The sequence below is a fragment of the Plectropomus leopardus genome, chromosome 13, assembly GCF_026936395.1.
Source record: "Plectropomus leopardus strain MGB_pleo_1.0 chromosome 13, ASM2693639v1, whole genome shotgun sequence".
In the NCBI taxonomy this organism is placed as follows: Eukaryota; Metazoa; Chordata; class Actinopteri; order Perciformes; family Serranidae; genus Plectropomus; species Plectropomus leopardus.
The window spans coordinates 13,138,889-13,153,235 of NC_142188.1; the positions used below are offsets into that span (position 1 = coordinate 13,138,889).

At 39.6% G+C, this 14,347-nt stretch overlaps 1 protein-coding gene across 1 annotated transcript in view; it reads right to left on the minus strand.

Moving 5' to 3' along the window:
* Nucleotides 1-13,126, minus strand: part of LOC121954714 (carbohydrate sulfotransferase 15-like) — a 59,614-nt gene extending 46,488 nt beyond the window's left edge. The window contains exon 1 of the mRNA XM_088086479.1: nt 12,933-13,126. The gene's annotated coding sequence lies outside the window, so the exon portion shown is untranslated. The remainder of the gene's footprint in view (nt 1-12,932) is intronic.
* Nucleotides 13,127-14,347: the final 1,221 nt, after the last annotated feature.

Here is a 14,347-nt window from a genome sequence, read left to right on the forward strand (position 1 = left end):
GGGATCAGATCATGTTTACACACTTTTAAAAGGACACAACTTCCTGTGTCACTTATACAATTCAGGGTGATTACTCCACTACATGTAGGTTTCATTGCTACCCAGTCAAAGTCTGCTGAACTGACATGGTCTGCGGTAGTTACATAGTCAAACATTTGTTAAAGCTACCCCTACAGGGTGTCTGCGTGGCTGCATTTGCATGTGTATGGCACTTGCACGGCCATTACTGTAGTCTCTCCATATGAATAGAACCCGCTGCACACTGGAGGTTTACAACTTCCTACGAGAAAGCCCGTTGGCTGGACATCTGTTTGTGTGGGTCAGTGGGACAAAAGGGACGAGCCCTGAGGACAAGAGACCCTCAGGTAGACTTCAGAGAGCGGGAACAGCAGCTGGCTCAGCTCTGAGTCTGTTCGGGCCGGAGAGAGACTTCAGAGAGGTGGAGTGTTCTCTGTCAGACACCGCAGGGAGTCAAAGAGACACACTTCCATCCAAGACCCCCCTCAAGGGTCAATAAAGTCATCACTTCACAGGGAGGCTGACCCCAGTCTGCTAAACGTCAGATAATTTGTCTAATGGCAGGAGCAGCATTATGAGCTGAAGCTCTACACACAGTCTGTAGTGTCTTTTGTTTTCTCAAAAGTCCTCCACTGTCTCCCCGACTCTCCTGTTAAGTGGGACTCAAACAAAAGGTCAGCAAGTGTCTGGTGAATCATTACATGAGGCTGTTAGATCCTCCGTGCCAGATTCCTAAACGTTGCAGTTGTTGTGGTTTCTAAGATACAGGAACACCACTGAGGATCGCACCGATGGTTCGGCATGTTTTGGGCCATAACTGTATACTTTCCCAGAGGTGGGACCAATTCATCGTTTTGTTAGTCACGAGTAAGTCTCAAGTATTTGCATTCAAGTTCCAAGGCAAATAATTGCCAAGTAGGGCTGGGCAACATGGGCTAAAAGTTATATTGCGATATTTTTAAGCTATATCTCAATACACAATATATATCTCAATATTTTTAAAAAATATTTTTAAACCTTTTTACCAAATTCTCTCTTTGATGTGACATTATTGTAGGAACAACTTGCAATTTTTGAAAAAAATATTAACACAATTCCATTTTTGATTAATAATATGTAAATAAATGTATAAATGTAATAAATATAATAAATGTAGATATAATGACTAAGTGGATAAATGCAAGTATTTAAACTTGGTGAGAAAAGTACATCACTTTACTGTTTTGCAACCTTTAAGATCAGGAAAAAACACCATTTATTCCTTATCGTGATATAATAATATCCAATAACTAAGACAATATTTAGTCTCATATCTCGATTCACTATAATATCTTTGTATCTCCCAGCCCTAGTGCCAAGTTCTCAGCTTTGAATTTAGAGTCCCAAACAAATCAGAATTTTCTTTCAGCAAATGCAAACTCTTTGTTTTGTTCCCGCTTTAGTGACAGTGTAGCTTAAGAGTGAGAGGAAATTTGGGAGAGAGAGGGGGTGACATTTAGCAAAGGGCCATAGATGGGATATGAACCCAGGTCGCTTCCAAGGACTCAGTCTATGTGGGGTGTTCGCTTCACCAGGTGAGCTAAAGGTTACCTCAGTGTATTGCCATTTTAACATCAGAGTAATAACACTAGCTAAGTATTAGCTCACTACATTAAAATGAGCTTTCAACTTACCATTCTTTCTGCAACTTAAAATGTTGAACAAAGTTTGAAATTGTTTCGTCTCCGTCTGCAGTTTTCGACCAACATATAATTTTGGATGCAAACAATATTATCTTTGGTATCATTGTTTCCAACTGGCACTCAATAATGTAACATTAGTTCTTCATAGTTCTCTCCTGCAACTTGATTGGATGCTGTCAGACTGGTTCAAACCAAGTGGATCCAGTGAATAAAGTGTTGACTTGCATGAAACTAAAAGCAGTAAATGTAAACTGATTCAGGAAATCAACGGAAACAAAATGATTTGTGGCAAGCTTTTTACATAAAATATTTTTTAATCTTTGGGTCCGGGGGATAATATCAGGTATTTTTAAATCAAAAGGCTAAAGTCTTAATTAAATCACGGGTTACTAGAGTTAAAATCCAAGCCGAGATACATGCCTTTTTTATTTTGTCGAGTCTTAAGTCATCAAATTTTGGACTTGAGTCCAAGACTTTTGTCCACCCATCTGTTTGATCTGAAAATGTACCAAAGGAGATAGATTTTCTACCTTCCTGTCTTTCTCCATTCCTATCTGTATGATATGATTATCAACCTGCAGAAACTTACTTGATTTAAAATTTAAAAAAAAGTTTTATCTACCAAATCTTATCATTCTTTTCCCAGCATCCGTGCTTACTAATCTGGGGTTGATGATAACACAGCTTATTTCTGACAGCTGTTTTGAAAATCTTGGATGCAGCACTTCCAAATGATCACTGTGGCTTTGACCAAAAACAAAGACTTCTAAATGATAACTGATGCATCACAAATCACACACAGCTTTAGTCTCTACTAAGTTACTATGTAGACATGAAATGAAGCTCATAAACCATGGTTTTATTTGGAAAATGAGCAAGATTTGTTCATTTGACTACTGTGTCTAACACCACTTTTCAGCTACTACCTATGTTTATTCTTTATCTGCACTTAGAGGCAGTTGGCATTGATGTGCGCGCTGTAGATCGATACAGTACGGGCATAAAGCTTCCCTCATTTTGCAAAGTCTCCTGTCTGCACTGCACGCCTACGGGTTTCGCTGCCAGGCCTCCTTTCAGTTAGACCTCTGTGTTTGTTTGACTCTCTCTAACAACAAGGTCAGTGGCATTGCCCAGTAATTGTCCTAACGGCCTGTATACCTGTTGGGTGGAGGCGAGTAATGAGAGTTTTTCATTATGGGCGGGACGGGTGAGTGCGCCTGGCAGATGCTGACAGGCAGCAGATGTGTAAAGTTGGGGGTGATTTGTAAAGGGGTCAACTGCATCACAGAGGAGATGGAGGGCGATGTGGGGTGGGGGTAAATTATGCTGAGGGACACTGTCAGTCATTCTGCGCCCCTGTCACAACAAGGTAAAGGTCAGTTCAAATGCTGATGTTGTCAACTAACGACCAGCACAGTGTGGTCATGTCTGCGAAGTGTGCAAACTTTCCAACAGAGAAATTTACTGCATTTAATTAAGTCTGGTTCGAATTTGTTTTTATGTGAAAACCCTCCTTATAGTTATATATACACATGTGCAAAAGAATTTATAATTTGTTGTAGTTTCGATGTTTTTTAATTCCCCAAACTACACAGGATTTCTTTGTTCAGTAACCACAATTGTGCCCCTTAAAAACTTAAAGGTCCCATATTGTGCACATTTTTAGGTTCATACTTGTATTTGGGGTTTCTATAAGAACATGTTTACAGGCTTTAATGTTAAAAAAAAATACATATATTTTCTCAGATTGTCTGTCTGAATATACCTGTATTCACCTTCTATCTAAAACGCTTCATTTTAGTGCTTGTCTCTTTAAGGGCCTGTGTCCATAATGTTTTACTTTAAGAGAAAAGCTTTGGCAAAGCACTTAGGAGTGAAAGCTTCAAAGTCAATGAGAGGGGTATTTACTGATGTATTTTATGTCTTAGAACACAATGAGTGAAAGTGAAAATCTCCAAGCTTGTGTTAACCACAGACCTTATTTCAGGCATCTTGCCAAAAACCCATTTTTGACTTGAGGGAACCAGGAGTGCTGAAATGCCAACCATACCATAGGACCTTTAAATTTCAGTCTTGTGTTAATGCAACAAAAGTTATGAGAGGAAAACTGGGGGGCAAAGCTCTTTCAAATTACATGCCCTTGTTTTGTAGACTGTGCAATAGGAAAACAGCTATTTGTACTAAATCGTTCTCATTAATGACACACACAGCATGCATTAGTTTCCTCAGGCATTCACATGGCTTTGTAGATATACACGGATTCAGAAATCAATGAAAATCATGATTCTGAGATGTGAGATGTGAGTTGTGAGATAGCTGTGAATGATGCACCAAAGAATCAGAGCATTTGATCTCATCTCCATTCGTTGAGCTGAGGCTCACTTTTAATAGTATAAACAGCAGAGAGCTCTGATGTGGTGCAAGTAAAAAATAATAAACATTTAATACTGATAATAAAAATTGCTTTTAGTGAAAAACCAGGTAACACTGCAGCATTTTGTCTTTCTGGGGTACAAGGACCGGGAACAAAACTCAGCTATCCTGGCCTTATGCCCTGATTAGACCTTCAGATTGAACTATCTGTAAATTTGGCTTTATTTTGGCTGAGGCATTACATTTCTCCACACAAAAAAAACAAGTGAGTGTAAAAAAAGGGTGTAGATATTTTGAGCGACCGTGAGAAAACAGACAGAAAGAGCTGCAGCTGCCTGTTTTCCACGGGGCTCAGGCCTGCTAGTAACAGCTCTGTGGTCTCTAGCATCTGCACAGAGCGCACTGTCACTCAACGTGAGCATTGATTAGCCATTGTTCTGAGAAGGTCACATCATAATTCATTAACAATAATTAGTCCCGCAGTGCCACCTGCACTCCTTCTCTCGATTGCCCTGTTAAATTACGAGCAACCATCACGGTTCACGCGTGGAACAATGAAGATGTATCCGCAACGCAAAGGCAAGAGCTATTAGTTACATTATTTAAATGGACCCGTTTAAACCTGGAGAGCTGTCTTTATGAAGGGCAATTAGGCACTAACCATAATTGATAATTCGTGCTAATTACAATTAGGAAATATAAATAGTGGGTGTAGGATTAATCATCATTGCGGTTAGGCGGGGGAGCAGCCTCGGTGCAGGCTGGGTAGGTGTGATGGAAGGCAATGGATTATGCCCCATTCATCTCCATCTAGTGCAGAAACAGATTGTGTTTGTCCCTTTATATTTCTCCATTGACCATTATCTTTTTTGTTTCTGTGCCCTTGCCAAATGGTCCACCAGGTTGTGAAACTGTGAGGCTGTAGTTAGTGAGCTGCAGAATGCAAGTGCAGGGGCTCTGTGATGGTAAATGCTACTGGGAGGACTGGTTTCTTTTCACCCAAACCCACCCTGAAATTATGATATTAAAGACCAACAGAGGGGCACGCTTTACTACTGAGCGACATTTTCTTTTTTAAATTCAGGTTTGTTTATGAATTAAGTTGTTTTATTTTTAAAATTGATTTTTTTTTAGTTTATAGTCCAGAAGAGGTGGCATTTTTCTTAAGATATATTTATCTGAAGGTATGCTATGCAGGATTTTACTTTATAAAAACAATAGATAGACTCATACAAAAGTAATACATTTCAATCTTCTAAGTGTCTATGTTCCTGAAGAGACCCTGTCCTCTGCTTAGGGGCGTAACTTTGATTTGGGAAGTGAGATGGGACACAATGAAAAAGAGGCACTGGGGGTCCTCCCCCATGAAAAAAGAAAGCGATTTAAATCCCATTTCCTGCATTTCTACATATATTTAGGGATGCTGATAACCAAAACTAAATCTGGGAAATAATTAAGTTGGTCATTGTGTTAAATTCTACCTGAACAGTACTTGCATGCTAAACATGCTGCAGCTCTGTGGCATTTTTGGAATATATCAGAGCAAAATCAGCAGCTCAATTCACATCCTCAGCCAAAATCTGGTGGTGTTAAGCAAACTAAAGTTGCCAAGTAAAACCTGCTGTAGTGGGTTCAGTTTTAAAGCTAGCCAGAAGACTCAGAAATCATATTAAATTAGACAACGACATGCATTGATACCAACCATGTTATGCTTTTTGTCAGGAAGGGAGCTAAATGCTGCTGCAAATTTGCACTAAATTTTGGTGAAGGGAGAGGGTGGGTGCTTCAGATAATCAGATCATTTTTTTACACACCGAAATGGGTGTGGATGAGAGATTCACTCTGAAAAACTTTGTTCTCCTGCCCAAAATTCCCAGTGGCTGGCCTGCTACCATACAAGGTGCCTTGTGCTACTCAGTTGAACACTCACAGGCACTCACACATTTGGGGTTCAGTATCTTGCCTGAGGATGATTCGACATGTGGACTGGAGGAGCTGGGGTTCGAACCACCAATATTTCGATAAGTGGACAACCCACTCTTTCTCCTGAGCCAAAGCCATCCCATAATGGTAATGGTAAAGGCACATTTGGCACATGGTATTGCTTTCCCTTTTGATAAACAAGTAAAATTTGCTCATATCATACAAACCTATCTTCAGTGTACTGGAAAGTAAACCAGATAGTCTCTGCCCATATTTTTCTATCATTTACATTAAAAAAATAACATATTTTTTTCACTTCTAGTCTTATTATTATTGTTATCTTAATTTTAGCTTATTACATTTTGTTTGGGTCAGTTTAATGTTTTTGTGAACACCCCCCTCATATTGTTTGAGGAACACCAGGTCACATTTCCAATTTAAATCTTGGCCCTTCACCTCCAATTAGATGACGGTTCTCCCAAGGTCATCTCATCTGGCCTCTGATCTTCAAACCTCAGCCACAGTGATAGAGACCTGTACTCCAATCCAACACATCCACTGGCTTTCCAGTGCATGATGACAAGATCATGTGACACAATGATGCCGTCTTGTGCATTTCAACTACATATGATTTTTCAGTATGGTGAAAGAGGACCCCATTTTAAACTACCACATATGCATGTCTGCAATCTAAACAACTGCATTGATAAGTAAATACACATCAATAGCCTGACAGCGTCTTTGGTCTAAGACGAGACAAGAGTCTGATTTAAATACAAATACAAAGCTGTCTTAGCTGAGCAAACAAACGAATGGAAATGATCAGACTGGCCTCTGCGGTAGGTTTGTAGACTCAGATGTGCCCCAATAAGACTTTATTGCTTTATTCACGAGGGATTTGAATGAATCATTGGTTTTAGAATGTGTGAGTGTAAGAGAGAGACAAAAAGAGGAAGATAGCGCCTGATTCTGCGCTGTCTTATGCAGATTCCAGCTCACTCTGCAGCATGTGTATAATATGCAAGTAAAGGGTTTTGGTAAATGTGGTGGAATAAAGGGACAGAGAATTAGTTATGATAATGAGGGGCATGACCTACAACATACACTGTCTGCCATCCACCAGAGCAGGAATCAGCCCAAGTCTTCCCCTGAGTACAGAGGTACATTAAAACCAGTACTCTAGCTATTTGGTATAAGAAAATGGTATTAACCCTTAGAAACCTGAGCAAATTGGCTTGATTTTTTTAAAATCATGGAAAGAAGGCAATGAGCAACAAAAACAAGAAATGAGAAAATTGCCTGAAAACTAGTAAAAGTTTTTAAAAAGGCCTTGACTTGAAAAAGATGCTTAAACTGTACAATCATTTTGTGACATAATTTTAAATATGTAGTTATGACATTACCAAGACATTTTCCCCCCTGGCGTTTTTAAAATAATTTTCTAAATCTACTAATTTCTTGCAGTTTGTGGAACATTTCTTACCAAGTTGATTGTTGCCTTTTTCCCCATGTTCCCCAGATTATTCAATATAAAAAATGCTATGAAAAACCTAGTGATATTGTTCTGTTTCTAAAATTAAAGGATAATGTTGCTATCTGTCAAATATAGTCCAAAAATGCTTCCTCTCCTCCTGTCTTCCAATGGGGCCCCACACCATGAGGCCCCCACTAGCGGCAGGCGGCTGGCGGTAATTGCTACAGTGAGAGCTGGATCAGTGGAGCTGCTCTAATCAATAAAGTCTTCATCAGCCATTTCCCCTGATGATTCTCCCTCATTTCTCCCTTAATTGTTCTTTTTCATCAAACAAGGTCTGTGCCGTGAGCATGTGTGTGTGTGTCTTTGTATGTTTGTGTGCTCCCAGGAGCGCGCGCTCCACTCCTCCCTCTCAATGGACTGCGGCTAACAGATTGCTAATGGAAGTTGGACTGAAAACAGCGGAGGGAACCTTTTGCCTCCCATAACTAGACTGTGACCTCCATGGGAGGAGGATTACTGTTGATCCAGGCTCAAGATTCCCCAGAGCAGCTTCACTTCTGACACTGAGCACGACCACCAACTCAAATAAAGACCTAAATATGTTGAGGCGACAGCTCAGCTGTGTGTACTTTAACCCTGCGCGGTAAACAGGAATTTCAGCCCTGAGGATGCGGATGACTGAGATCCAACACGCTCTTCATAAACCCTAAATTTCTTAAAATTAGCCACAACATTTTTATAAATGCACTGCCACATGTGGGTAGCAGTTGAGCTGATTTCTCCCAACCTCCTTAAATTACTTTTTTTAAAGGGTTAATTCACCCAAATTTTGAAACCCCCCCACAATTTCTCTCCTAACCCAGATGCAATTTCAACTCAGTAGGTACATTAAAATGTTGGCATTATATGTATCTACAAACTTCATATATATATATATATATATATATATATATATATATATATATATCTTTGGGTGTTATAAGAAAAACATCATGTTTTAACATATAATACCTCATTTGGGGGGCACAATCCCTAATAAACACCTGCTTCTCATGCCATCATCCTGATGGGAAATGCAGGGATGTCTTGGTAAAAAAAAAAAGAAATCTTTTAGTGGCACTATCTCTCAATAACTCAAACTCAACAGGTCACAAAAACACCCATGTTTGGGTGCTGAAAAGCTGCTGGAAAAGAGCAACTATACAACTATATGGAGTGAAAATAGCGATAGATCCCTAAAAAACACCCACATTTGGTGCCTAGAAGGCTCATCCTCATACTGTACACGACGTCACTTTAGAAACATCAATATGATACATATAAAATGTGCAAACTTAGGGTATTTGTGGTTTGCATGTACAATGTCCACATTTTCTTGTGGCAACCTGGCCGGGAATTAGCTATGTGGATTTAATTCGGTCATTTAGATGAACTAACCCTCCCAGGGAACAGATTTAACAGAGAGGAGATACCCAAAACATGCCAACAACATAACAAGGGGACAGGCTCTCAAAGTTAATATTTCAGAAAAATGCACACATTTAACTTCCACAGAACAAATTTATATCTACCATTTTTTATCATATGGAGCAATATTTGTTCCCAGCAAAGCGGCTCATATTAAGCTTCACTTGTAATTAGATATTTCTGTTTGTAAGTTTCGTTTGTAAATGCAGAACATATCGTTCACTGTTCATAGTTGCCCTCTGCTGTCCTGTAACCTTCATCCTCAAGCCTGCGTTGTCCCATGACTGCCAGAGAATCAGAAATGATTGGGGTATAATTGTTTTCCTTTAGCACTTATTGCCCTTCTGTGCTAGTAAAACGGTGTGGGTCCTCTCCTTCCCCCAGGGGGAGGAGTCGCTGGGCTTTCATAAGGCGTCCGTCCGTCCTGGCTGTCTGGCTCTGCAGGCATCACTGCTCATGTGGAGCTTCCAGCAGTGAGGGGGGGGGGGGTATTTTCTGGTACCTCCTAAGTTTAAAACATGTGAGTCACTGCGGTTCATACAGTTCTGATTCAAATAAAATCCAAAAGTACTGATATGAATAAATGCTATTAAAATAGGTGAAAGACTTTATAGATTTTAAGAAGTCAATACACATTAAGAATTCTTCACTAAATACTTAAATGGCCTCTTGTAAAATCACCAATAATTACACCAAGTTGATCTTGGGATCATCTGGGGTGAGCAGCGGGTCATTACCTGCTTTTAATAAGATATGACTAGAAATTAAAACGCACTGTCATCGCTTTAAACTTAGAGATTTCACACTACAGTACAGAACAGGGAATAAAGCACCCAGAGAAAGTCACTGCTGAAATACTTCTGAAAATTTCACCGTGTTTGACTCAGAGGCAGGACAAAATTTGCCATACTTATGGTATAATTATGCCTGAAAAGGCATCCCTGACAATCTAATTAACCCTTTAAAACCGACATCAGATGCCTCTCACAAGCTATTTGAAACCTGAGCAAATTGGTTTAATTTCTTCCAAAAACATGGGGGTAAAGGCAATGACCAACTAAATCCAAAACAATTGCAATGAAAACTATACATGCCTTCACTGAGACTTTTTCTTTTAATTATCATAACTAAATTTTGTTAGAATAACCTGATATCTTTAAAAAATTAAAACTTGCATTAAACCTGAAGTCTTGAATAGCCTAATTGCAGAGATGGTTCACATTACAGAAGGAAAACGGCTAATTTTGCCATTAGAGCTCACATAGTGATGGGATTAATGCTGCAGTGGCACGCTGCCATAACAATAAATATGCTCTTGATGAATCTGTCGTATATTATGATTTATGGAAGCTTTAGGGTTGTTGACTTACAGGCCTTTATTGAGAAAATTAGATTTGAGTTGTCTAACAGCCGGGCCACTCATCTCCTCAGTAAACTGCCGTAGATTGTGCCGCTGTGGGTTTTATCGACATATCCCATTACTGAAGTCTTCACGTTTTATGACTATTTCCATAAATTCTCTCTGGGACAATCTCCACTCTCTGTGGGGCTGATGGAGAGATCATCTCGGGGGGCTGTCGTTTGACGCTCCAGCACCCTCTCGCATAAACACACACATTCATCTATATATACTGCGGCCTGTGGCTCCCTCACTCCCCTCTCATGATCAGTGATGGAAATGATTCAGACTTTCCCAGACACCAGGGGAGAAAGGACGCAGAGTGTTGAATGAGTTTACAGATGATGAGAGTCTTAGTTCAGGTCAATCTGTATTTACAGCTCAATCACTTAACAGAGCAGGCCTCTCTATTAGACCTCTATCTATCTGGCTAGCTGACAGTCGGTAGCAAATAAGGCCGTATAAGGGACATGGAGGGCAACTGATAAGACCTCTGGGACACAGAGAGAGCGCTCTCAGGGGGGTTTGCTCCATTTTACTCCAATCTCCTCTCCACTATTAATCCATTTATGGCAAACATTAAGTTATTCATCAATTACTGGCCATGCCTTTAATTAAAAGTGATGGGCCAGTAAGGTTTAGTTGGCTGTAGGCAGTTTTCGCCAGTAGTTTTCAGTTATCTAAAGCAAATCATTTTATTTTGGATTGTGTAGAAAAACTGTTTAGTCCAGTTTGTCTCAGTTAACGTAACACAACAGAATGCTGAATCATACTTTTCCGCACATATGGCGAGCTGTTTTGCTGATTTCATCTAACCCCATTAAAATCAGTGCAGCGTAAATTTCAAACATTTATGCATGAGGATCACAAAGGACAATTCAGTCCAGATAATTTAGAGCAGGGATACTCCACTTGCGTTGCCTGCTTTTGCAAAATAACAGAAGGCAAAAGACACATAATGACAATAATATGTATGAGATATAATTAAATATTAAAAGATAGAGGCAAATACATCTGTCCATTTGCCCTCCTCACTTATCTTTGCTAAGAGGCAAATCCTGTTACAGCAGCCCTGCACAAGTCAGGTGTACGCAGAGGCGTTTCTAGGATTTGAGGACATTCTTAGACTTAGTCCAGACCTCGGTCTGCAGGTCTGGGGGATCCTCCCTTGACGCTTTGTGGATAAACAAATCATTGCAAATTTAAAAAAAAAGTAGTCAGCGGGCCTTCAAGCACATTGTGCATAAGCCAGATCTGGCCTGCGGGTCGTACTCCTAACTCATCAAATACTGCCGCTTTGTCAATGATGCTGCCGTCAGACCTCGATACAAAAAGGTATCATTCACGGCCACATGATATGCACTGGATGAAGTAGTTTGTAAAACTGGCAACAGCTACTTTTATATAAAAGAGAAAGTTAAGTAGGGAGAGGGAGGGGGAGAGGGGTGTCAGATGGGTAAAAAAACTGCTTCCTGTGTGCATTTAAAGCTAAACCATGATGTCTCTTCCTAAACCACATGCTTTAGTTAGCTAATAAGGAAAATAAACCTAAAAACATATAGAGTGCGCTTTGCAAAATACTATTCAAGCAAAAAGCAGAAACTGTACATTTCCTGTGAGAACAGAAGTGTATTTTGAAATCACATGAGGCATTTAACAAGCTGAAATTGACACACCATCCTGGAATAACAACAACAGACGCATGAAGGAACCTATAGTACCTCATATATTTACCTCCACCTCAATACAGTCAAGGTGGATACTGAATCCAGTCAGCAGTGCTCATAGCATTTAAAGTTGTTTTTAAATCAACAAATTGAGCCACAGGCCATCTTCAAGATATCATTCTCAAAAACTGAACAAGCAAAACCAAAACTATCTGTGTGGCTAGACAGATAAGTGAGATGTTAGATGTGGAGGGATTTTTGCAGCCTGAAGCGTGTCATGTTGTGTAAAACAAATCATATTTTTTGGCAGATTCAGGGTTGGAAAGAGAATTAGAAAATTATTCTCAAGTAAAACTGTCAAATACAAGTAAAATTTCTTGGGTAAAAATAAAGTAAAATGTTGGTCAGTTATAAGGCGCTCTGTGTAAAGGTTACTTTGTTGTAATGTTAAAAGGGAAAAAGGAGCTTTGAGTCACATGTGATGATGATATATGAAAGACCAAGTAAAAACACTTCTAGGCTACAAAATAAAGTGCATTAACAAGTCAACATATAGATTAAACATCACCCAAGCAAACAAAATAGTCATTATCTACAGACACACTGCAGCCTGTGCACACAGCTCATCAATTATACGACAGCCTTCCCCTGAATTATCAACCAGAAAAGAGAATAACAGCGGACACCACGGCGGGTGAAACAAGCATTATTAAATTACAGAAATTAAATAATCTGTCACTTCTTATTGGCTTAATAAAGCATCGCAATAAAACACACAGCTCACAGATATACAAAAACTCCACAGCAGCTGCAGCAGCACACAGCAAAAAGAGAGCTGCACAGTTTTCACACAACTTGCAGGGCAAATACATGCAAACAACTGAGGTCAACCATCACAGTGAGTGTGTTAGTCCAGGCCCACTTACCTGTCTGGACGTCATTGTGTGAATCCCCAGCACCATGAAGTCCTCCTCAATCTGCTCCAGGTTCAGCTTCACTGTTTATCCATTCTGCATGGATGATATAAACAGTCCACTCAGCCCCTCTGTCCCAGACGAGCTCCACAGTTTGAGGTGAATAAGGCTCCACAGTCATCCTGCAACTTCTCACTGAAGGTAAAAGTTAAACACACCTGAAGGATCCACCATGATGAGACACTTAGCATTTAGCATGTTAGCTATGTCAAGCGCGCACCTGGTGACCACCTGTCACTCAACTCAGTGGGTGTGTTTGATTTGGGTCACTTAAAGGGGAACTACCCTCCTTTATCTGCCTAAACTCCAATTTTGATGTTTTCAAGTTTAAAGTCTGGAACTCCTCCCTAAACAGTTTGAGAGAGTAGCCCATGACCACACATAATGATTACACTCTCTTAGGCCATGAAAATTACATTCTGGAATTCCCAATTTAGGTGGTGCTCCCCATTAACTTGCTTACAGGGTGGTGCATTGAATCGCTGTTAAAGATGCAACGTTTAAAAAAAGACAAAAAAAAGAAGAAAATGATGTTGGCAATGATGTTGACAGCTCATCATGATTGTTTTAAACAACTCTATATAATGGATGTGATTTGAATTGTACCGAAGTGCAATACATGAATAAATACACGATTTTAAAAAAAAAGCAATACATGAGAAGAAAATCAAGTAAAATTACTGAAAAGTATACCACAAAATAAGGTGTACAGTAATGAGATCAAATGTAATTTGTTACTTTAACCCTTTTATCCCCTGCTGGTTCATGCGTTGGATTATGGCACAGGGGAGAGTGACATTACATTTTATTTGTTGTTTGATGTCATTGGAGCCATTTCAGCAATATCAGACTTGAATAAATAAATACTCTATACTATTCCATTGTTTTAGTCACATTATTTAGAAAGTAGAGTGAACTGTCATTTTCTGTCAGAAGAGGGAGCACTGACCTCAGAGATCTCACCCTGAACATTCATCAGCTGAGTTTCCCTGGAGGTCTGCATGTGTCTATGATTAACTGATAAATGGTACAAGCTTAATTAAATTACATTTCCATGTGATGTCCAGCGCAGCAATGCGACACACATAAATACCACATAGTATCCTTTTATTTTAAGAACACAAAAACTCACACAAAAACTACTGAGGGAGAGTCATTGTGCAACATTACTTAAATCTGGCTGTGATGTGTTTTGAGGTAAACAAGCACTTGAGGTAAACAAAATGAAACCTCTGGACTGAGCGTTGAACTCATCACCTCTGCACATATAACAGGAAAATGGTGCCATCTGCTGGCTCTGTGCTGTAATGAGGTGCTACAGAGTGAGCTTGCTGTGGTGTTTCCCCACAAATTACATGATTTTTATG